We start from the raw sequence: 23,078 nt of genomic DNA on the forward strand, positions 1-23,078 counted from the left end.
TCCACCTCTTTTAGCACAGTACCCTCAACCCCCGGCTGTTCCCACCCGCCTCAACACCGTTGGAAGGGAGGAGAACCAATTAAGGCGGGGGGGGGGGTGGAACGAGCAGCTGTCTACCCTTAGCAGGAGGGTTGCTGATTAATTACCTCTCCTGCTGCTGCTGCTGCTGCTGGCTGTCCAGCAGCAGACTGAAGGTGGCTGCTGCTGTGCGCATGTATATAAAGGCTCAGAGCCTATTATGACACGCGCAGCCAGCGTTCCATTGCCACATTCCGTCTACTGCAGGCGGGATACCTGGATGGCTGAATGTCACTGAGAAGCTCACAGAGACCGCCATAAGCAACAGTTTAAAAGAATGCCACAGACTAATCAACCAAACTTTTTGGGTTGGTTTCTCTTTTATAGTCTGCAGGCATTAAATGAAAGAAGTCAGTGTTCCAGCAGAGGGAGACAACGTTTCAGAAAAGGCATTGTAGCAAACCAAAAAAGAAATTTTAAGCGCAGCAGAGTAACCAGCTCACATACCTGTTAGCTCAGGTGAGTTTAAAAGGCTGCTGTTGATAACAAGGGCATTTGCTAAATAGATGGTGTGTGTGCAACAATATACTGAAAGGTCAATTATATTGTGCAGCTTATCTCACCACCTGTAGTTATTTAGGTGAAAGCTCCAAAATGCTTGCCTAATATGTCTGTTTATCCAAAAGGAAGTATAGAGGGAGAGCTAGATAGATAGCATTGTATTACATTACATTACATGGCAATGCAATGCACAGTTGCTGAAGTTGAACCAAAATGAGCTTGTCATCTGGCTTCTGCAACTTTTAACATGAAAAATCCAATGAGGAGAAGAAAAGCAAAGCCAAAGAGTCCATCCCAAAATCCGACAAACAAGCAAAATGAACAAAAAGCATTGAATTCAATTCTTTCTGATTTTAGAAACTGCATTAAAGAAGGGGTGCACCGGTCCTGGAGATACTGCAATACCAGGTCAATGCGTGGAGTGGACAGAGCAAGCTCTTTTTCCATCTCCCTGTTCTAAAAATCCATTTAATATATGGTCCCCAGATAGGGGACGTATCAGATATTAAACTGATAAGAACAGATACTACACTTGATCTTAGCCAAAAGGCCGAGAAGCGATAACCAGAATTGGTTTCCGACTACGGTGCCACCCAAGGATTCTGAAAAGTCCATTTGTGGAGATGGCCACCTGGACTCCCGTTAAGAAGACATGCTGTCAACCTCTAGATCCCTCACATGCCTGCACTTTTCGGCTTGCTGCTGCTGCAATCCACGCGTTTTAGATCTGCATAACTCCACCTCTTTTAGCACAGTACCCTCAACCCCCGGCTGTTCCCACCCGCCTCAACACCGTTGGAAGGGAGGAGAACCAATTAAGGCGGGGGGGGGGGGTGGAACGAGCAGCTGTCTACCCTTAGCAGGAGGGTTGCTGATTAATTACCTCTCCTGCTGCTGCTGGCTGTCCAGCAGCAGACTGAAGGTGGCTGCTGCTGTGCGCAGGTATATAAAGGCTCAGAGCCTATTATGACACGCGCAGCCAGCGTTCCATTGCCACATTCCGTCTACTGCAGGCGGGATACCTGGATGGCTGAATGTCACTGAGAAGCTCACAGAGACCGCCATAAGCAACAGTTTAAAAGAATGCCACAGACTAATCAACCAAACTTTTTGGGTTGGTTTCTCTTTTATAGTCTGCAGGCATTAAATGAAAGAAGTCAGTGTTCCAGCAGAGGGAGACAACGTTTCAGAAAAGGCATTGTAGCAAACCAAAAAAGAAATTTTAAGCGCAGCAGAGTAACCAGCTCACATACCTGTTAGCTCAGGTGAGTTTAAAAGGCTGCTGTTGATAACAAGGGCATTTGCTAAATAGATGGTGTGTGTGCAACAATATACTGAAAGGTCAATTATATTGTGCAGCTTATCTCACCACCTGTAGTTATTTAGGTGAAAGCTCCAAAATGCTTGCCTAATATGTCTGTTTATCCAAAAGGAAGTATAGAGGGAGAGCTAGATAGATAGCATTGCATTACATTACATTACATGGCAATGCAATGCACAGTTGCTGAAGTTGAACCAAAATGAGCTTGTCATCTGGCTTCTGCAACTTTTAACATGAAAAATCCAATGAGGAGAAGAAAAGCAAAGCCAAAGAGTCCATCCCAAAATCCGACAAACAAGCAAAATGAACAAAAAGCATTGAATTCAATTCTTTCTGATTTTAGAAACTGCATTAAAGAAGGGGTGCACCGGTCCTGGAGATACTGCAATACCAGGTCAATGCGTGGAGTGGACAGAGCAAGCTCTTTTTCCATCTCCCTGTTCTAAAAATCCATTTAATATATGGTCCCCAGATAGGGGACGTATCAGATATTAAACTGATAAGAACAGATACTACACTTGATCTTAGCCAAAAGGCCGAGAAGCGATAACCAGAATTGGTTTCCGACTACGGTGCCACCCAAGGATTCTGAAAAGTCCATTTGTGGAGATGGCCACCTGGACTCCCGTTAAGAAGACATGCTGTCAACCTCTAGATCCCTCACATGCCTGCACTTTTCGGCTTGCTGCTGCTGCAATCCACGCGTTTTAGATCTGCATAACTCCACCTCTTTTAGCACAGTACCCTCAACCCCCGGCTGTTCCCACCCGCCTCAACACCGTTGGAAGGGAGGAGAACCAATTAAGGCGGGGGGGGTGTGGAACGAGCAGCTGTCTACCCTTAGTAGGAGGGTTGCTGATTAATTACCTCTCCTGCTGCTGCTGCTGCTGGCTGTCCAGCAGCAGACTGAAGGTGGCTGCTGCTGTGCGCAGGTATATAAAGGCTCAGAGCCTATTATGACACGCGCAGCCAGCGTTCCATTGCCACATTCCGTCTACTGCAGGCGGGATACCTGGATGGCTGAATGTCACTGAGAAGCTCACAGAGACCGCCATAAGCAACAGTTTAAAAGAATGCCACAGACTAATCAACCAAACTTTTTGGGTTGGTTTCTCTTTTATAGTCTGCAGGCATTAAATGAAAGAAGTCAGTGTTCCAGCAGAGGGAGACAACGTTTCAGAAAAGGCATTGTAGCAAACCAAAAAAGAAATTTTAAGCGCAGCAGAGTAACCAGCTCACATACCTGTTAGCTCAGGTGAGTTTAAAAGGCTGCTGTTGATAACAAGGGCATTTGCTAAATAGATGGTGTGTGTGCAACAATATACTGAAAGGTCAATTATATTGTGCAGCTTATCTCACCACCTGTAGTTATTTAGGTGAAAGCTCCAAAATGCTTGCCTAATATGTCTGTTTATCCAAAAGGAAGTATAGAGGGAGAGCTAGATAGATAGCATTGCATTACATTACATTACATGGCAATGCAATGCACAGTTGCTGAAGTTGAACCAAAATGAGCTTGTCATCTGGCTTCTGCAACTTTTAACATGAAAAATCCAATGAGGAGAAGAAAAGCAAAGCCAAAGAGTCCATCCCAAAATCCGACAAACAAGCAAAATGAACAAAAAGCATTGAATTCAATTCTTTCTGATTTTAGAAACTGCATTAAAGAAGGGGTGCACCGGTCCTGGAGATACTGCAATACCAGGTCAATGCGTGGAGTGGACAGAGCAAGCTCTTTTTCCATCTCCCTGTTCTAAAAATCCATTTAATATATGGTCCCCAGATAGGGGACGTATCAGATATTAAACTGATAAGAACAGATACTACACTTGATCTTAGCCAAAAGGCCGAGAAGCGATAACCAGAATTGGTTTCCGACTACGGTGCCACCCAAGGATTCTGAAAAGTCCATTTGTGGAGATGGCCACCTGGACTCCCGTTAAGAAGACATGCTGTCAACCTCTAGATCCCTCACATGCCTGCACTTTTCGGCTTGCTGCTGCTGCAATCCACGCGTTTTAGATCTGCATAACTCCACCTCTTTTAGCACAGTACCCTCAACCCCCGGCTGTTCCCACCCGCCTCAACACCGTTGGAAGGGAGGAGAACCAATTAAGGCGGGGGGGGGGGTGGAACGAGCAGCTGTCTACCCTTAGCAGGAGGGTTGCTGATTAATTACCTCTCCTGCTGCTGCTGCTGCTGGCTGTCCAGCAGCAGACTGAAGGTGGCTGCTGCTGTGCGCAGGTATATAAAGGCTCAGAGCCTATTATGACACGCGCAGCCAGCGTTCCATTGCCACATTCCGTCTACTGCAGGCGGGATACCTGGATGGCTGAATGTCACTGAGAAGCTCACAGAGACCGCCATAAGCAACAGTTTAAAAGAATGCCACAGACTAATCAACCAAACTTTTTGGGTTGGTTTCTCTTTTATAGTCTGCAGGCATTAAATGAAAGAAGTCAGTGTTCCAGCAGAGGGAGACAACGTTTCAGAAAAGGCATTGTAGCAAACCAAAAAAGAAATTTTAAGCGCAGCAGAGAAACCAGCTCACATACCTGTTAGCTCAGGTGAGTTTAAAAGGCTGCTGTTGATAACAAGGGCATTTGCTAAATAGATGGTGTGTGTGCAACAATATACTGAAAGGTCAATTATATTGTGCAGCTTATCTCACCACCTGTAGTTATTTAGGTGAAAGCTCCAAAATGCTTGCCTAATATGTCTGTTTATCCAAAAGGAAGTATAGAGGGAGAGCTAGATAGATAGCATTGCATTACATTACATTACATGGCAATGCAATGCACAGTTGCTGAACTTGAACCAAAATGAGCTTGTCATCTGGCTTCTGCAACTTTTAACATGAAAAATCCAATGAGGAGAAGAAAAGCAAAGCCAAAGAGTCCATCCCAAAATCCGACAAACAAGCAAAATGAACAAAAAGCATTGAATTCAATTCTTTCTGATTTTAGAAACTGCATTAAAGAAGGGGTGCACCGGTCCTGGAGATACTGCAATACCAGGTCAATGCGTGGAGTGGACAGAGCAAGCTCTTTTTCCATCTCCCTGTTCTAAAAATCCATTTAATATATGGTCCCCAGATAGGGGACGTATCAGATATTAAACTGATAAGAACAGATTTTTTTTTTTTTATCGAAAGCCCGAATTCGTGTACAAAACCCGAGTGCGCTTAAAAAAGTGACAAATGCCACAAAAAAAGTGCACTAGGATGCTGGTCTTCTTGAAACCCTCTCCAAAAGGAGAAGGGTCCCCCAAACCATTCCCCGTCCCTCCGAGCCAAAAGGCCACAGCGAGGAACAGGGACAAAAAGCCACCTCCAGCCGAAGCCAGAGGCGACCCAATCTTACCCCCAGCACCTGCCCGAGTTCTCACCCGAGCAAGGCACTGGGAGCCAAAGACTGTGCTCCCCTCCCGGAAGAGGGGAGCCAACAACGCTCTCCTCCCGAAAGAGGAGAGCCAGGGGGGTTCAGGGGGGAGCGGAACCTGATGGCCACACACTCCCCCCCTAGACCTGCCAAGAGAGGAACCCGTAAGGTAACCGCATCCCGACAAAATCCTAGTAGGACGTGACACACGTGAATAAGTGGACACACAGTGACAAAGAAATTAAATAAATAGTGAAGGTTTCACAGTATAATACTGCCCGGACCTTCGACCGGGAATTGAAAAATTCCCCATCCTAAGACCAGAAGGCCCGGAATAAGGGTGTGTGCAAAGAAAGAAAATTTGAAGTGCTTGTGCAAATGTGCCATAAACTCAAGTGGGGTTCCCAATCCCAGTGAGTTAAGGCACCCCAGGGTCACCACTCCTGGGGCACTTCACACTTCGGGCTTTCGATCTTCCCCGGCCCAATGGCGTCGATCCTGGGGGACCATGCTTTCCACCAGATGACTATATTAGCCACCTGGCGTACTAACAAGCGCCTAAACCCCAGTGTGCATAATGTATCAATCTACTAGGGCGGCCAACATCCAAAACCGCCTTTTCGAAAGATACTACACTTGATCTTAGCCAAAAGGCCGAGAAGCGATAACCAGAATTGGTTTCCGACTACGGTGCCACCCAAGGATTCTGAAAAGTCCATTTGTGGAGATGGCCACCTGGACTCCCGTTAAGAAGACATGCTGTCAACCTCTAGATCCCTCACATGCCTGCACTTTTCGGCTTGCTGCTGCTGCAATCCACGCGTTTTAGATCTGCATAACTCCACCTCTTTTAGCACAGTACCCTCAACCCCCGGCTGTTCCCACCCGCCTCAACACCGTTGGAAGGGAGGAGAACCAATTAAGGCGGGGGGGGGGGGTGGAACGAGCAGCTGTCTACCCTTAGCAGGAGGGTTGCTGATTAATTACCTCTCCTGCTGCTGCTGCTGCTGGCTGTCCAGCAGCAGACTGAAGGTGGCTGCTGCTGTGCGCAGGTATATAAAGGCTCAGAGCCTATTATGACACGCGCAGCCAGCGTTCCATTGCCACATTCCGTCTACTGCAGGCGGGATACCTGGATGGCTGAATGTCACTGAGAAGCTCACAGAGACCGCCATAAGCAACAGTTTAAAAGAATGCCACAGACTAATCAACCAAACTTTTTGGGTTGGTTTCTCTTTTATAGTCTGCAGGCATTAAATGAAAGAAGTCAGTGTTCCAGCAGAGGGAGACAACGTTTCAGAAAAGGCATTGTAGCAAACCAAAAAAGAAATTTTAAGCGCAGCAGAGTAACCAGCTCACATACCTGTTAGCTCAGGTGAGTTTAAAAGGCTGCTGTTGATAACAAGGGCATTTGCTAAATAGATGGTGTGTGTGCAACAATATACTGAAAGGTCAATTATATTGTGCAGCTTATCTCACCACCTGTAGTTATTTAGGTGAAAGCTCCAAAATGCTTGCCTAATATGTCTGTTTATCCAAAAGGAAGTATAGAGGGAGAGCTAGATAGATAGCATTGCATTACATTACATTACATGGCAATGCAATGCACAGTTGCTGAAGTTGAACCAAAATGAGCTTGTCATCTGGCTTCTGCAACTTTTAACATGAAAAATCCAATGAGGAGAAGAAAAGCAAAGCCAAAGAGTCCATCCCAAAATCCGACAAACAAGCAAAATGAACAAAAAGCATTGAATTCAATTCTTTCTGATTTTAGAAACTGCATTAAAGAAGGGGTGCACCGGTCCTGGAGATACTGCAATACCAGGTCAATGCGTGGAGTGGACAGAGCAAGCTCTTTTTCCATCTCCCTGTTCTAAAAATCCATTTAATATATGGTCTCCAGATAGGGGACGTATCAGATATAGTGTTGAGCCACCCCCGTAGTGTTCGGGTTCGGTTCGGTTCGTCGAACACCGGGATGTTCGAGGAACTGTTCGTCGAACTGTTCGTCGAACACCTTAGAACACCGTCGAACACCGTTAAAACCAATGGCAGGCAAACAAAAACACATAGAAACACATAGAAAACACCTGCAAAGGTGTCCAAAAGCTGACAAACTGCTCAGAAGACACTCTCTTTAAAAAAGCCGGCCGGCAAATTCAGCAGCGGCATACACCGGTACCCGACAATTTAGACAAGAAGGAATAGAGCATCACACATAGATTAGATAGATAGAAACATGTCAGTCACACATATAAGAAGCACAGTGACAGTGTTGGTTACTGCACTTGTCATTTAGTGTAAAGGATTTATTAAAAAAAATATTAGTGTTTTCATGCACCGTCTCTTTAAAAAAGCCGGCCGGCAATTCAGCATCTGTACCCGACAATTTAGAACAGAAAGAATAGAGCTTCACACATAGATTAGATAGATAGAAACATGTCAGTCACATATATAATAAGTACAGTGATAGTGTTGCTTACTGTACTTGTCATTTAGTGTAAAGGATTTATTTAAAAAAATAATAGTGTTTTCATGCACTGTCTCTTTAAAAAAGCCGGCCGGCAATTCAGCAGCGGTACCCGACAATTTATAACAGACAGAATAGAGCTTCACACATAGATTAGATAGATAGAAACATGTCAGTCACATATATATGAAGTACAGTGATAGTGTTGGTTACTGTACTTGTCATTTAGTATTAAAATAAAGGATTTATTATTAAAAAAATTGGCGTGGGGTTCCCCTTAATTTTAGGCTCTAGCGGAGGTTAAGCAGACGGCTGGGGCAGATGTTTGAAGCCTGGGAAGGGGGTAATACCCACGGAGCTTCCCAGGCTACTAATATCAGCCCCCAGCTGAATACATAGCCTTTACTAGCTATTAAAATGGGGGACCCCCCCAAAAAAATGACGTGGGGTCCCCCCTAATTTAATAGCTAGCAAAGGCTAGGCAGACAGCTGGGGGTTGATATTAATAGCCCAGGAAGGGAGCCATGAATATTGGCCCCCTCCCAGGCTAGAAACACCAGCCGTCAGCCGCCCCAGAAATGGCGCATTCATAGGATGCGCCAATTCTGGCACTTAGCCTCGCTCTTCCACGCTGCCCTGGTGCGGTGGCAGGGGGTAATAGGGTTGGGGTTGATGTCAGCTTATAATGCCAGCTGACATCAAGCCCAGGTTAGTAATGTAGAGGCGTCTATAAGACACCGCCATTACTAACCCCATAGTCAAAGTTAAAAAAAACACAAACACCCAGAATAAAGTCCTTTAATTGAAATAAAGACACAATCCTTTATTGTTCTAAATTAAACCATACTTACCATCACGCCCATTCCAGCTGAAGCCAACGATCTCCTGCAATAAAAGAAAAATAATAAAGCAACCTCATCCTTACGTTTCCATGGTTCCCACGACAGCTTCAGCTCTGCTACATCGAGATGACAGGCTGGACCGCAGCAGAACGCTGCCATCCAGCCTGTCATCCCGCAGACACTGAGAAGCGCAGGCTTGCTTGCGCTGCTCAGCGTCTCTCTGTGACGACATCCAGAAGAGCCGAGTTCATGTCCAATGAACTCGGCTCACCTCATGCACGTCACTGACAGCGTGGGAAAATTCTCACGCTGAAGCGCTGATTGCAGGAGAATTTTCCCACGCTGTCAGTGACGTGCAGGAGGTGAGCTGAGTTCATTGGACATGAGCTCACCTCATGCACATCACTGACAGCGTGGGAGAATTCTCCTGCACTCAGCACTTCAGCGTGAGAATTTTCCCACGCTGTCAGTGACGTGCATGAGGTGAGCCGAGTTCATTGGACATGACCTCGGCTCATCTGGATGCCGTCACAGCGAGACAGTGAGGAGCGCAAGCATGCCTGCGCTTCTCAGTGTCTGCGGGATGACAGACTGGATGGCAGCGTTCTGCTGCGGTCCAGCCAGTCATCTCGATGTAGCAGAGCTGAAGCTGTCGTGGGAACCATGGAAAGGTAAGGATGAGGTTGGTTTATTATTTTTCTTTTATTGCAGGAGATCGTTGGCTTCAGCTGGAATGGGTGTGATGGTAAGTATGGTTTAATTTAGAACAATAAAGAATTGTGTCTTTATTTCAATTAAAGGACTTTATTCTGGGTGTTGTGTTTTTTTTAAATACTTTACTAGAAATTCATGGCGGTCATGTCTAATACTGGCGTGACCCCATGAATTTTGGGCTTGGGGCCAGCTGATAATACCAAGCTGGCCCTAACCCCTTTATTACCCAGTGAGCCACCGCACCAGGGCCCTGGATGAGTTGGGCACAGCGCCAGAAGATGGCGCTTCTATGAAAGCGCCATTTTCCGGGGTGGCTGCGGACTGCAATTTGTAGCGGGGGGGGGCCCAGAAAGCTTGGGCCTCCCTGCGCTGCAGATTCCAGCCCCCAGCTGCCTAGTTGTACCTGGCTGGACACAAAAATAGGGCGAAGCCCCACGTACTTTTTTTTTTAATTATTTCATGAAATTCATGAAATAATTAAGAAAAAAAGGGCTTCCCTATATTGTTGTGTCCGGCCAGGTACAAATAGGCAGCTGGTGGATGGGGGCAGCCCGTTCCTGCCTGCTGTACCTGGCTGGACACAAATATAGTGCGAAGCCCCACTTAAATTTTTTTAAATTATTTCAGGAAATTCATGAAATAATTTAAAAAAAATTGACGTGGGGCTTCGCACTATATTTGTGTCCAGCCAGGTACAGCAGGCAGGAACGGGCTGCCCCCAACCACCAGCTGCCTATTTGTACCTGGCCGGACACAACAATATAGGGAAGCCCTTTTTTTCTTAATTATTTCATGAAATAATTTAAAGAAAATTGACGTGGGGCTTCGCCCTGTTTTTGTGTCCAGCCAGGTACAACTAGGCAGCTGGGGGCTGGAATCCACAGCGCAGGGAGGCCCAAGCTTTCTGGGCCACCCCCGCTGCAAATTGCAGTCCGCAGCCATCCCGGAAAATGGCGCGTTCATAGAAGCGCCATCTTCTGGCGCTGTACCCAACTCATCCAGGGCCCTGATGCGGTGGCTCACTGGGTAATAAAGGGGTTAGGGCCAGCTTGGCATTATCAGCTGGCCCTAAGCCCGAAATTCATGGGGTCACGCCAATATTAGACATGACCACCATGAATTTCTAGTAAAGTATTTAAAAAAAACACAACACCCAGAAAAAAGTCCTTTAATTGAAATAAAGACACAATTCTTTATTGTTCTAAATTAAACCATACTTACCATCACACCCATTCCAGCTGAAGCCAACGATCTCCTGAAATAAAAGAAAAATAATAAAGCAACATCATCCTTACCTTTCCATGGTTCCCATGACAGCTTCAGCTCTGCTACATCGAGATGACAGGCTGGACCGCAGCAGAACGCTGCCATCCAGCCTGTCATCCCGCAGACACTGAGAAGCGCAGGCTTGCTTGCGCTCCACAGTGTCTCTCTGTGAGGGCATCCAGATGAGCCGAGTTAATGTCCAATGAACTCGGCTCACCTCATGCACGTCACTGACAGCGTGGGAAAATTCTCCTGCACTCAGCGCTTCAGCGTGGGAGAATTCTCACACTGAAGCGCTGAGTGCAGGAGAATTCTCCCACGCTGTCAGTGACGTGCAGGAGGTGAGCTGAGTTCATTGGACATGAGCTCACCTTATGCACGTCACTGACAGCGTGGGAAAATTTTCCTGCACTCACCGCTTCAGCGTGAGAATTTTCCCACGCTGTCAGTGACGTGCATGAGGTGAGCCGAGTTCATTGGACATGAACTCGGCTCATCTGGATGTCGTCACAGAGAGACGCTGAGCAGCGCAAGCAAGCCTGCGCTTCTCAGTGTCTGCGGGATGACAGGCTGGATGGCAGCGTTCTGCTGCGGTCCAGCCTGTCATCTCGATGTAGCAGAGCTGAAGCTGTCGTGGGAACCATGGAAAGGTAAGGATGAGGTTGCTTTATTATTTTTCTTTTATTGCAGGAGATCGTTGGCTTCAGCTGGAATGGGCGTGACGGTAAGTATGGTTTAATTTAGAACAATAAAGGATTGTGTCTTTATTTCAATTAAAGGACTTTATTCTGGGTGTTTGTGTTTTTTTTAACTTTGACTATGGGGTTAGTAATGGGGGTGTCTTATAGACGCCTCTCCATTACTAACCTGGGCTTGATGTCAGCTGGCATTATAAGCTGACATCAACCCCAACCCTATTACCCCCTGCCACCGCACCAGGGCAGCGTGGAAGAGCGAGGCTAAGTGCCAGAATTGGCGCATCCTATGAATGCGCCATTTCTGGGGCGGCTGACGGCTGGTGTTTCTAGCCTGGGAGGGGGCCAATATTCATGGCTCCCTTCCTGGGCTATTAATATCAGCCCCCAGCTGTCTGCCTAGCCTTTGCTAGCTATTAAATTAGGGGGGACCCCACGTCATTTTTTTTGGGGGGTCCCCCATTTTAATAGCTAGTAAAGGCTATGTATTCAGCTGGGGGCTGATATTAGTAGCCTGGGAAGCTCCGTGGGTATTACCCCCTTCCCAGGCTTCAAACATCTGCCCCAGCCGTCTGCTTAACCTCCGCTAGAGCCTAAAATTAAGGGGAACCCCACGCCTATTTTCTTAATAATAAATCCTTTATTTTAATACTAAATGACAAGTACAGTAACCAACACTATCACTGTACTTCATATATATGTGACTGACATGTTTCTATCTATCTAATCTATGTGTGAAGCTCTATTCTGTCTGTTATAAATTGTCGGGTACCGCTGCTGAATTGCCCGCCGGCTTTTTTAAAGAGACGGTGCATGAAAACACTATTATTTTTTTTGATAAATCCTTTACGCTAAATGACAAGTACAGTAAGCAACACTGTCACTGTACTTCATATATATGTGGCTGACATGTTTCTATCTATCTAATCTATGTGTGATTCTCTATTCTTTCTATTCTAAATTGTCGGGTACCGCTGCTGAATTGCCGGCCGGCTTTTTTAAAGAGACGGTGCATGAAAACACTATTATTTTTTTTGATAAATCCTTTACACTAAATGACAAGTACAGTAAGCAACACTGTCACTGTACTTCATATATATGTGGCTGACATGTTTCTATCTATCTAATCTATGTGTGAAGCTCTATTCTGTCTGTTATAAATTGTCGGGTACCGCTGCTGAATTGCCCGCCGGCTTTTTTAAAGAGACGGTGCATGAAAACACTATTATTTTTTTTGATAAATCCTTTACGCTAAATGACAAGTACAGTAAGCAACACTGTCACTGTACTTCATATATATGTGGCTGACATGTTTCTATCTATCTAATCTATGTGTGATTCTCTATTCTTTCTATTCTAAATTGTCGGGTACCGCTGCTGAATTGCCGGCCGGCTTTTTTAAAGAGACGGTGCATGAAAACACTATTATTTTTTTTGATAAATCCTTTACGCTAAATGACAAGTACAGTAAGCAACACTGTCACTGTACTTCATATATATGTGACTGACATGTTTATATCTATCTAATCTATGTGTGAAGCTCTATTCTTTCGGTTCTAAATTGTCGGGTACCGGTGTATGCCGCTGATGAATTGCCGGCTTTTCATGTTTCACTGTTGGCACTGTTCCCATCGATTTGGGCAATCACTGTAATGCCACAACCACCATGGCTGCGGCATTACAGTGAGTGGCAGACAATCCCTGCATGATTGGTGCTCTAAATAGCGCCAGACATGCAGGACACGCTTTTGGTGCACGAACAGTTATCGAACATAACCTCGAACAGCCGAATTTTTTGCAAATCGTTCGGGTTCGTGGAACAACTCGAACACCGCCCAAAACAGCTCGAATTTGAGATTGGCGAACAGTTCTAGTCGAACACCGCTCATCTCTAATCAGATATTAAACTGATAAGAACAGATACTACACTTGATCTTAGCCAAAAGGCCGAGAAGCGATAACCAGAATTGGTTTCCGACTACGGTGCCACCCAAGGATTCTGAAAAGTCCATTTGTGGAGATGGCCACCTGGACTCCCGTTAAGAAGACATGCTGTCAACCTCTAGATCCCTCACATGCCTGCACTTTTCGGCTTGCTGCTGCTGCAATCCACGCGTTTTAGATCTGCATAACTCCACCTCTTTTAGCACAGTACCCTCAACCCCCGGCTGTTCCCACCCGCCTCAACACCGTTGGAAGGGAGGAGAACCAATTAAGGCGGGGGGGGGGGGTGGAACGAGCAGCTGTCTACCCTTAGCAGGAGGGTTGCTGATTAATTACCTCTCCTGCTGCTGCTGCTGCTGGCTGTCCAGCAGCAGACTGAAGGTGGCTGCTGCTGTGCGCAGGTATATAAAGGCTCAGAGCCTATTATGACACGCGCAGCCAGCGTTCCATTGCCACATTCCGTCTACTGCAGGCGGGATACCTGGATGGCTGAATGTCACTGAGAAGCTCACAGAGACCGCCATAAGCAACAGTTTAAAAGAATGCCACAGACTAATCAACCAAACTTTTTGGGTTGGTTTCTCTTTTATAGTCTGCAGGCATTAAATGAAAGAAGTCAGTGTTCCAGCAGAGGGAGACAACGTTTCAGAAAAGGCATTGTAGCAAACCAAAAAAGAAATTTTAAGCGCAGCAGAGTAACCAGCTCACATACCTGTTAGCTCAGGTGAGTTTAAAAGGCTGCTGTTGATAACAAGGGCATTTGCTAAATAGATGGTGTGTGTGCAACAATATACTGAAAGGTCAATTATATTGTGCAGCTTATCTCACCACCTGTAGTTATTTAGGTGAAAGCTCCAAAATGCTTGCCTAATATGTCTGTTTATCCAAAAGGAAGTATAGAGGGAGAGCTAGATAGATAGCATTGCATTACATTACATTACATGGCAATGCAATGCACAGTTGCTGAAGTTGAACCAAAATGAGCTTGTCATCTGGCTTCTGCAACTTTTAACATGAAAAATCCAATGAGGAGAAGAAAAGCAAAGCCAAAGAGTCCATCCCAAAATCCGACAAACAAGCAAAATGAACAAAAAGCATTGAATTCAATTCTTTCTGATTTTAGAAACTGCATTAAAGAAGGGGTGCACCGGTCCTGGAGATACTGCAATACCAGGTCAATGCGTGGAGTGGACAGAGCAAGCTCTTTTTCCATCTCCCTGTTCTAAAAATCCATTTAATATATGGTCCCCAGATAGGGGACGTATCAGATATTAAACTGATAAGAACAGATACTACACTTGATCTTAGCCAAAAGGCCGAGAAGCGATAACCAGAATTGGTTTCCGACTACGATGCCACCCAAGGATTCTGAAAAGTCCATTTGTGGAGATGGCCACCTGGACTCCCGTTAAGAAGACATGCTGTCAACCTCTAGATCCCTCACATGCCTGCACTTTTCGGCTTGCTGCTGCTGCAATCCACGCGTTTTAGATCTGCATAACTCCACCTCTTTTAGCACAGTACCCTCAACCCCCGGCTGTTCCCACCCGCCTCAACACCGTTGGAAGGGAGGAGAACCAATTAAGGCGGGGGGGGGGGGTGGAACGAGCAGCTGTCTACCCTTAGCAGGAGGGTTGCTGATTAATTACCTCTCCTGCTGCTGCTGCTGCTGGCTGTCCAGCAGCAGACTGAAGGTGGCTGCTGCTGTGCGCAGGTATCTAAAGGCTCAGAGCCTATTATGACACGCGCAGCCAGCGTTCCATTGCCACATTCCGTCTACTGCAGGCGGGATACCTGGATGGCTGAATGTCACTGAGAAGCTCACAGAGACCGCCATAAGCAACAGTTTAAAAGAATGCCACAGACTAATCAACCAAACTTTTTGGGTTGGTTTCTCTTTTATAGTCTGCAGGCATTAAATGAAAGAAGTCAGTGTTCCAGCAGAGGGAGACAACGTTTCAGAAAAGGCATTGTAGCAAACCAAAAAAGAAATTTTAAGCGCAGCAGAGTAACCAGCTCACATACCTGTTAGCTCAGGTGAGTTTAAAAGGCTGCTGTTGATAACAAGGGCATTTGCTAAATAGATGGTGTGTGTGCAACAATATACTGAAAGGTCAATTATATTGTGCAGCTTATCTCACCACCTGTAGTTATTTAGGTGAAAGCTCCAAAATGCTTGCCTAATATGTCTGTTTATCCAAAAGGAAGTATAGAGGGAGAGCTAGATAGATAGCATTGCATTACATTACATTACATGGCAATGCAATGCACAGTTGCTGAAGTTGAACCAAAATGAGCTTGTCATCTGGCTTCTGCAACTTTTAACATGAAAAATCCAATGAGGAGAAGAAAAGCAAAGCCAAAGAGTCCATCCCAAAATCCGACAAACAAGCAAAATGAACAAAAAGCATTGAATTCAATTCTTTCTGATTTTAGAAACTGCATTAAAGAAGGGGTGCACCGGTCCTGGAGATACTGCAATACCAGGTCAATGCGTGGAGTGGACAGAGCAAGCTCTTTTTCCATCTCCCTGTTCTAAAAATCCATTTAATATATGGTCCCCAGATAGGGGACGTATCAGATATTAAACTGATAAGAACAGATACTACACTTGATCTTAGCCAAAAGGCCGAGAAGCGATAACCAGAATTGGTTTCCGACTACGGTGCCACCCAAGGATTCTGAAAAGTCCATTTGTGGAGATGGCCACCTGGACTCCCGTTAAGAAGACATGCTGTCAACCTCTAGATCCCTCACATGCCTGCACTTTTCGGCTTGCTGCTGCTGCAATCCACGCGTTTTAGATCTGCATAACTCCACCTCTTTTAGCACAGTACCCTCAACCCCCGGCTGTTCCCACCCGCCTCAACACCGTTGGAAGGGAGGAGAACCAATTAAGGCGGGGGGGGGGGGGGGGTGGAACGAGCAGCTGTCTACCCTTAGCAGGAGGGTTGCTGATTAATTACCTCTCCTGCTGCTGCTGCTGCTAGCTGTCCAGCAGCAGACTGAAGGTGGCTGCTGCTGTGCGCAGGTATATAAAGGCTCAGAGCCTATTATGACACGCGCAGCCAGCGTTCCATTGCCACATTCCGTCTACTGCAGGCGGGATACCTGGATGGCTGAATGTCACTGAGAAGCTCACAGAGACCGCCATAAGCAACAGTTTAAAAGAATGCCACAGACTAATCAACCAAACTTTTTGGGTTGGTTTCTCTTTTATAGTCTGCAGGCATTAAATGAAAGAAGTCAGTGTTCCAGCAGAGGGAGACAACGTTTCAGAAAAGGCATTGTAGCAAACCAAAAAAGAAATTTTAAGCGCAGCAGAGTAACCAGCTCACATACCTGTTAGCTCAGGTGAGTTTAAAAGGCTGCTGTTGATAACAAGGGCATTTGCTAAATAGATGGTGTGTGTGCAACAATATACTGAAAGGTCAATTGTATTGTGCAGCTTATCTCACCACCTGTAGTTATTTAGGTGAAAGCTCCAAAATGCTTGCCTAATATGTCTGTTTATCCAAAAGGAAGTATAGAGGGAGAGCTAGATAGATAGCATTGCATTACATTACATTACATGGCAATGCAATGCACAGTTGCTGAAGTTGAACCAAAATGAGCTTGTCATCTGGCTTCTGCAACTTTTAACATGAAAAATCCAATGAGGAGAAGAAAAGCAAAGCCAAAGAGTCCATCCCAAAATCCGACAAACAAGCAAAATGAACAAAAAGCATTGAATTCAATTCTTTCTGATTTTAGAAACTGCATTAAAGAAGGGGTGCACCGGTCCTGGAGATACTGCAATACCAGGTCAATGCGTGGAGTGGACAGAGCAAGCTCTTTTTCCATCTCCCTGTTCTAAAAATCCATTTAATATATGGTCCCCAGATAGGGGACGTATCAGATATTAAACTGATAAGAACAGATACTACACTTGATCTTAGCCAAAAGGCCGAGAAGCGATAACCAGAATTGGTTTCCGACTACGGTGCCACCCAAGGATTCTGAAAAGTCCATTTGTGGAGATGGCCACCTGGACTCCCGTTAAGAAGACATGCTGTCAACCTCTAGATCCCTCACATGCCTGCACTTTTCGGCTTGCTGCTGCTGCAATCCACGCGTTTTAGATCTGCATAACTCCACCTCTTTTAGCACAGTACCCTCAACCCCCGGCTGTTCCCACCCGCCTCAACACCGTTGGAAGGGAGGAGAACCAATTAAGGCGGGGGGGGGGGTGGAACGAGCAGCTGTCTACCCTTAGCAGGAGGGTTGCTGATTAATTACCTCTCCTGCTGCTGCTGCTGCTGGCTGTCCAGCAGCAGACTGAAGGTGGCTGCTGCTGTGCGCAGGTATATAAAGGCTCAGAGCCTATTATGACACGCGCAGCCAGCGTTCCATTGCCACATTCCGTCTACTGCAGGCGGGATACCTGGATGGCTGAATGTCACTGAGAAGCTCACAGAGACCGCCATAAGCAACAGTTTAAAAGAATGCCACAGACTAATCAACCAAACTTTTTGGGTTGGTTTCTCTTTTATAGTCTGCAGGCATTAAATGAAAGAAGTCAGTGTTCCAGCAGAGGGAGACAACGTTTCAGAAAAGGCATTGTAGCAAACCAAAAAAGAAATTTTAAGCGCAGCAGAGTAACCAGCTCACATACCTGTTAGCTCAGGTGAGTTTAAAAGGCTGCTGTTGATAACAAGGGCATTTGCTAAATAGATGGTGTGTGTGCAACAATATACTGAAAGGTCAATTATATTGTGCAGCTTATCTCACCACCTGTAGTTATTTAGGTGAAAGCTCCAAAATGCTTGCCTAATATGTCTGTTTATCCAAAAGGAAGTATAGAGGGAGAGCTAGATAGATAGCATTGCATTACATTACATTACATGGCAATGCAATGCACAGTTGCTGAAGTTGAACCAAAATGAGCTTGTCATCTGGCTTCTGCAACTTTTAACATGAAAAATCCAATGAGGAGAAGAAAAGCAAAGCCAAAGAGTCCATCCCAAAATCCGACAAACAAGCAAAATGAACAAAAAGCATTGAATTCAATTCTTTCTGATTTTAGAAACTGCATTAAAGAAGGGGTGCACCGGTCCTGGAGATACTGCAATACCAGGTCAATGCGTGGAGTGGACAGAGCAAGCTCTTTTTCCTTCTCCCTGTTCTAAAAATCCATTTAATATATGGTCCCCAGATAGGGGACGTATCAGATATTAAACTGATAAGAACAGATACTACACTTGATCTTAGCCAAAAGGCCGAGAAGCGATAACCAGAATTGGTTTCCGACTACGGTGCCATCCAAGGATTCTGAAAAGTCCATTTGTGGAGATGGCCACCTGGACTCCCGTTAAGAAGACATGCTGTCAACCTCTAGATCCCTCACATGCCTGCACTTTTCGGCTTGCTGCTGCTGCAATCCACGCGTTTTAGATCTGCATAACTCCACCTCTTTTAGCACAGTACCCTCAACCCCCGGCTATTCCCACCCGCCTCAACACCGTTGGAAGGGAGGAGAACCAATTAAGGCGGGGGGGGGGGTGGAACGAGCAGCTGTCTACCCTTAGCAGGAGGGTTGCTGATTAATTACCTCTCCTGCTGCTGCTGCTGCTGGCTGTCCAGCAGCAGACTGAAGGTGGCTGCTGCTGTGCGCAGGTATATAAAGGCTCAGAGCCTATTATGACACGCGCAGCCAGCGTTCCATTGCCACATTCCGTCTACTGCAGGCGGGATACCTGGATGGCTGAATGTCACTGAGAAGCTCACAGAGACCGCCATAAGCAACAGTTTAAAAGAATGCCACAGACTAATCAACCAAACTTTTTGGGTTGGTTTCTCTTTTATAGTCTGCAGGCATTAAATGAAAGAAGTCAGTGTTCCAGCAGAGGGAGACAACGTTTCAGAAAAGGCATTGTAGCAAACCAAAAAAGAAATTTTAAGCGCAGCAGAGTAACCAGCTCACATACCTGTTAGCTCAGGTGAGTTTAAAAGGCTGCTGTTGATAACAAGGGCATTTGCTAAATAGATGGTGTGTGTGCAACAATATACTGAAAGGTCAATTATATTGTGCAGCTTATCTCACCACCTGTAGTTATTTAGGTGAAAGCTCCAAAATGCTTGCCTAATATGTCTGTTTATCCAAAAGGAAGTATAGAGGGAGAGCTAGATAGATAGCATTGCATTACATTACATTACATGGCAATGCAATGCACAGTTGCTGAAGTTGAACCAAAATGAGCTTGTCATCTGGCTTCTGCAACTTTTAACATGAAAAATCCAATGAGGAGAAGAAAAGCAAAGCCAAAGAGTCCATCCCAAAATCCGACAAACAAGCAAAATGAACAAAAAGCATTGAATTCAATTCTTTCTGATTTTAGAAACTGCATTAAAGAAGGGGTGCACCGGTCCTGGAGATACTGCAATACCAGGTCAATGCGTGGAGTGGACAGAGCAAGCTCTTTTTCCATCTCCCTGTTCTAAAAATCCATTTAATATATGGTCCCCAGATAGGGGACGTATCAGATATTAAACTGATAAGAACAGATACTACACTTGATCTTAGCCAAAAGGCCGAGAAGCGATAACCAGAATTGGTTTCCGACTACGGTGCCACCCAAGGATTCTGAAAAGTCCATTTGTGGAGATGGCCACCTGGACTCCCGTTAAGAAGACATGCTGTCAACCTCTAGATCCCTCACATGCCTGCACTTTTCGGCTTGCTGCTGCTGCAATCCACGCGTTTTAGATCTGCATAACTCCACCTCTTTTAGCACAGTACCCTCAACCCCCGGCTGTTCCCACCCGCCTCAACACCGTTGGAAGGGAGGAGAACCAATTAAGGCGGGGGGGGGGTGGAACGAGCAGCTGTCTACCCTTAGCAGGAGGGTTGCTGATTAATTACCTCTCCTGCTGCTGCTGCTGCTGGCTGTCCAGCAGCAGACTGAAGGTGGCTGCTGCTGTGCGCAGGTATATAAAGGCTCAGAGCCTATTATGACACGCGCAGCCAGCGTTCCATTGCCACATTCCGTCTACTGCAGGCGGGATACCTGGATGGCTGAATGTCACTGAGAAGCTCACAGAGACCGCCATAAGCAACAGTTTAAAAGAATGCCACAGACTAATCAACCAAACTTTTTGGGTTGGTTTCTCTTTTATAGTCTGCAGGCATTAAATGAAAGAAGTCAGTGTTCCAGCAGAGGGAGACAACGTTTCAGAAAAGGCATTGTAGCAAACCAAAAAAGAAATTTTAAGCGCAGCAGAGTAACCAGCTCACATACCTGTTAGCTCAGGTGAGTTTAAAAGGCTGCTGTTGATAACAAGGGCATTTGCTAAATAGATGGTGTGTGTGCAACAATATACTGAAAGGTCAATTATATTGTGCAGCTTATCTCACCACCTGTAGTTATTTAGGTGAAAGCTCCAAAATGCTTGCCTAATATGTCTGTTTATCCAAAAGGAAGTATAGAGGGAGAGCTAGATAGATAGCATTGCATTACATTACATTACATGGCAATGCAATGCACAGTTGCTGAAGTTGAACCAAAATGAGCTTGTCATCTGGCTTCTGCAACTTTTAACATGAAAAATCCAATGAGGAGAAGAAAAGCAAAGCCAAAGAGTTCATCCCAAAATCCGACAAACAAGCAAAATGAACAAAAAGCATTGAATTCAATTCTTTCTGATTTTAGAAACTGCATTAAAGAAGGGGTGCACCGGTCCTGGAGATACTGCAATACCAGGTCAATGCGTGGAGTGGACAGAGCAAGCTCTTTTTCCATCTCCCTGTTCTAAAAATCCATTTAATATATGGTCCCCAGATAGGGGACGTATCAGATATTAAACTGATAAGAACAGATACTACACTTGATCTTAGCCAAAAGGCCGAGAAGCGATAACCAGAATTGGTTTCCGACTACGGTGCCACCCAAGGATTCTGAAAAGTCCATTTGTGGAGATGGCCACCTGGACTCCCGTTAAGAAGACATGCTGTCAACCTCTAGATCCCTCACATGCCTGCACTTTTCGGCTTGCTGCTGCTGCAATCCACGCGTTTTAGATCTGCATAACTCCACCTCTTTTAGCACAGTACCCTCAACCCCCGGCTGTTCCCACCCGTCTCAACACCGTTGGAAGGGAGGAGAACCAATTAAGGCGGGGGGGGGGGTGGAAGGAGCAGCTGTCTACCCTTAGCAGGAGGGTTGCTGATTAATTACCTCTCCTGCTGCTGCTGCTGCTGGCTGTCCAGCAGCAGACTGAAGGTGGCTGCTGCTGTGCGCAGGTATATAAAGGCTCAGAGCCTATTATGACACGCGCAGCCAGCGTTCCATTGCCACATTCCGTCTACTGCAGGCGGGATACCTGGATGGCTGAATGTCACTGAGAAGCTCACAGAGACCGCCATAAGCAACAGTTTAAAAGAATGCCACAGACTAATCAACCAAACTTTTTGGGTTGGTTTCTCTTTTATAGTCTGCAGGCATTAAATGAAAGAAGTCAGTGTTCCAGCAGAGGGAGACAACGTTTCAGAAAAGGCATTGTAGCAAACCAAAAAAGAAATTTTAAGCGCAGCAGAGTAACCAGCTCACATACCTGTTAGCTCAGGTGAGTTTAAAAGGCTGCTGTTGATAACAAGGGCATTTGCTAAATAGATGGTGTGTGTGCAACAATATACTGAAAGGTCAATTATATTGTGCAGCTTATCTCACCACCTGTAGTTATTTAGGTGAAAGCTCCAAAATGCTTGCCTAATATGTCTGTTTATCCAAAAGGAAGTATAGAGGGAGAGCTAGATAGATAGCATTGCATTACATTACATTACATGGCAATGCAATGCACAGTTGCTGAAGTTGAACCAAAATGAGCTTGTCATCTGGCTTCTGCAATTTTTAACATGAAAAATCCAATGAGGAGAAGAAAAGCAAAGCCAAAGAGTCCATCCCAAAATCCGACAAACAAGCAAAATGAACAAAAAGCATTGAATTCAATTCTTTCTGATTTTAGAAACTGCATTAAAGAAGGGGTGCACCGGTCCTGGAGATACTGCAATACCAGGTCAATGCGTGGAGTGGACAGAGCAAGCTCTTTTTCCATCTCCCTGTTCTAAAAATCCATTTAATATATGGTCCCCAGATAGGGGACGTATCAGATATTAAACTGATAAGAACAGATACTACACTTGATCTTAGCCAAAAGGCCGAGAAGCGATAACCAGAATTGGTTTCCGACTATGGTGCCACCCAAGGATTCTGAAAAGTCCATTTGTGGAGATGGCCACCTGGACTCCCGTTAAGAAGACATGCTGTCAACCTCTAGATCCCTCACATGCCTGCACTTTTCGGCTTGCTGCTGCTGCAATCCACGCGTTTTAGATCTGCATAACTCCACCTCTTTTAGCACAGTACCCTCAACCCCCGGCTGTTCCCACCCGCCTCAACACCGTTGGAAGGGAGGAGAACCAATTAAGGCGGGGGGGGGGTGGAACGAGCAGCTGTCTACCCTTAGCAGGAGGGTTGCTGATTAATTACCTCTCCTGCTGCTGCTGCTGCTGGCTGTCCAGCAGCAGACTGAAGGTGGCTGCTGCTGTGCGCAGGTATATAAAGGCTCAGAGCCTATTATGACACGCGCAGCCAGCGTTCCATTGCCACATTCCGTCTACTGCAGGCGGGATACCTGGATGGCTGAATGTCACTGAGAAGCTCACAGAGACCGCCATAAGCAACAGTTTAAAAGAATGCCACAAACTAATCAACCAAACTTTTTGGGTTGGTTTCTCTTTTATAGTCTGCAGGCATTAAATGAAAGAAGTCAGTGTTCCAGCAGAGGGAGACAACGTTTCAGAAAAGGCATTGTAGCAAACCAAAAAAGAAA

The 23,078-nt window shown here is 45.7% G+C and overlaps 12 non-coding genes and 2 pseudogenes across 12 annotated transcripts; all 14 read right to left on the reverse strand.

Annotated features, from left to right (window-relative positions):
* Positions 1–950: 950 nt before the first annotated feature.
* On the reverse strand, positions 951–1,141 carry LOC141195638 (U2 spliceosomal RNA). The gene has a single exon (XR_012268219.1). It is a non-coding gene; the product is annotated as a U2 spliceosomal RNA (small nuclear RNA).
* A 1,116-nt stretch (positions 1,142–2,257) lies between these two features.
* LOC141195640 (U2 spliceosomal RNA) lies at positions 2,258–2,448 on the reverse strand. The gene has a single exon (XR_012268221.1). It is a non-coding gene; the product is annotated as a U2 spliceosomal RNA (small nuclear RNA).
* Positions 2,449–3,568: 1,120 nt separating this feature from the next.
* LOC141195641 (U2 spliceosomal RNA) lies at positions 3,569–3,759 on the reverse strand. Its single transcript, XR_012268222.1, has one exon. It is a non-coding gene; the product is annotated as a U2 spliceosomal RNA (small nuclear RNA).
* Positions 3,760–4,880: 1,121 nt separating this feature from the next.
* Positions 4,881–5,065, reverse strand: LOC141196319 (U2 spliceosomal RNA). Its single transcript, XR_012268873.1, has one exon. It is a non-coding gene; the product is annotated as a U2 spliceosomal RNA (small nuclear RNA).
* Positions 5,066–5,854: 789 nt separating this feature from the next.
* Positions 5,855–5,946, reverse strand: LOC141196528 (U2 spliceosomal RNA; annotated as a pseudogene).
* A 1,129-nt stretch (positions 5,947–7,075) lies between these two features.
* On the reverse strand, positions 7,076–7,173 carry LOC141196414 (U2 spliceosomal RNA; annotated as a pseudogene).
* Positions 7,174–13,039: 5,866 nt separating this feature from the next.
* On the reverse strand, positions 13,040–13,226 carry LOC141196408 (U2 spliceosomal RNA). The gene has a single exon (XR_012268932.1). It is a non-coding gene; the product is annotated as a U2 spliceosomal RNA (small nuclear RNA).
* Positions 13,227–14,348: 1,122 nt separating this feature from the next.
* On the reverse strand, positions 14,349–14,539 carry LOC141195643 (U2 spliceosomal RNA). Its single transcript, XR_012268223.1, has one exon. It is a non-coding gene; the product is annotated as a U2 spliceosomal RNA (small nuclear RNA).
* A 1,122-nt stretch (positions 14,540–15,661) lies between these two features.
* LOC141195644 (U2 spliceosomal RNA) lies at positions 15,662–15,852 on the reverse strand. The gene has a single exon (XR_012268224.1). It is a non-coding gene; the product is annotated as a U2 spliceosomal RNA (small nuclear RNA).
* Positions 15,853–16,978: 1,126 nt separating this feature from the next.
* On the reverse strand, positions 16,979–17,169 carry LOC141195645 (U2 spliceosomal RNA). The gene has a single exon (XR_012268225.1). It is a non-coding gene; the product is annotated as a U2 spliceosomal RNA (small nuclear RNA).
* A 1,121-nt stretch (positions 17,170–18,290) lies between these two features.
* LOC141195773 (U2 spliceosomal RNA) lies at positions 18,291–18,481 on the reverse strand. Its single transcript, XR_012268351.1, has one exon. It is a non-coding gene; the product is annotated as a U2 spliceosomal RNA (small nuclear RNA).
* Positions 18,482–19,602: 1,121 nt separating this feature from the next.
* LOC141195647 (U2 spliceosomal RNA) lies at positions 19,603–19,793 on the reverse strand. The gene has a single exon (XR_012268227.1). It is a non-coding gene; the product is annotated as a U2 spliceosomal RNA (small nuclear RNA).
* Positions 19,794–20,913: 1,120 nt separating this feature from the next.
* On the reverse strand, positions 20,914–21,104 carry LOC141195648 (U2 spliceosomal RNA). Its single transcript, XR_012268228.1, has one exon. It is a non-coding gene; the product is annotated as a U2 spliceosomal RNA (small nuclear RNA).
* A 1,121-nt stretch (positions 21,105–22,225) lies between these two features.
* Positions 22,226–22,416, reverse strand: LOC141195649 (U2 spliceosomal RNA). Its single transcript, XR_012268229.1, has one exon. It is a non-coding gene; the product is annotated as a U2 spliceosomal RNA (small nuclear RNA).
* Between the last annotated feature and the right edge of the window lie 662 nt (positions 22,417–23,078).

The sequence above is a fragment of the Phyllobates terribilis genome, unplaced genomic scaffold, assembly GCF_046119375.1.
Source record: "Phyllobates terribilis strain yellow unplaced genomic scaffold, ASM4611937v1 Scaffold_74__1_contigs__length_7073193, whole genome shotgun sequence".
Classification (NCBI taxonomy): Eukaryota; Metazoa; Chordata; class Amphibia; order Anura; family Dendrobatidae; genus Phyllobates; species Phyllobates terribilis.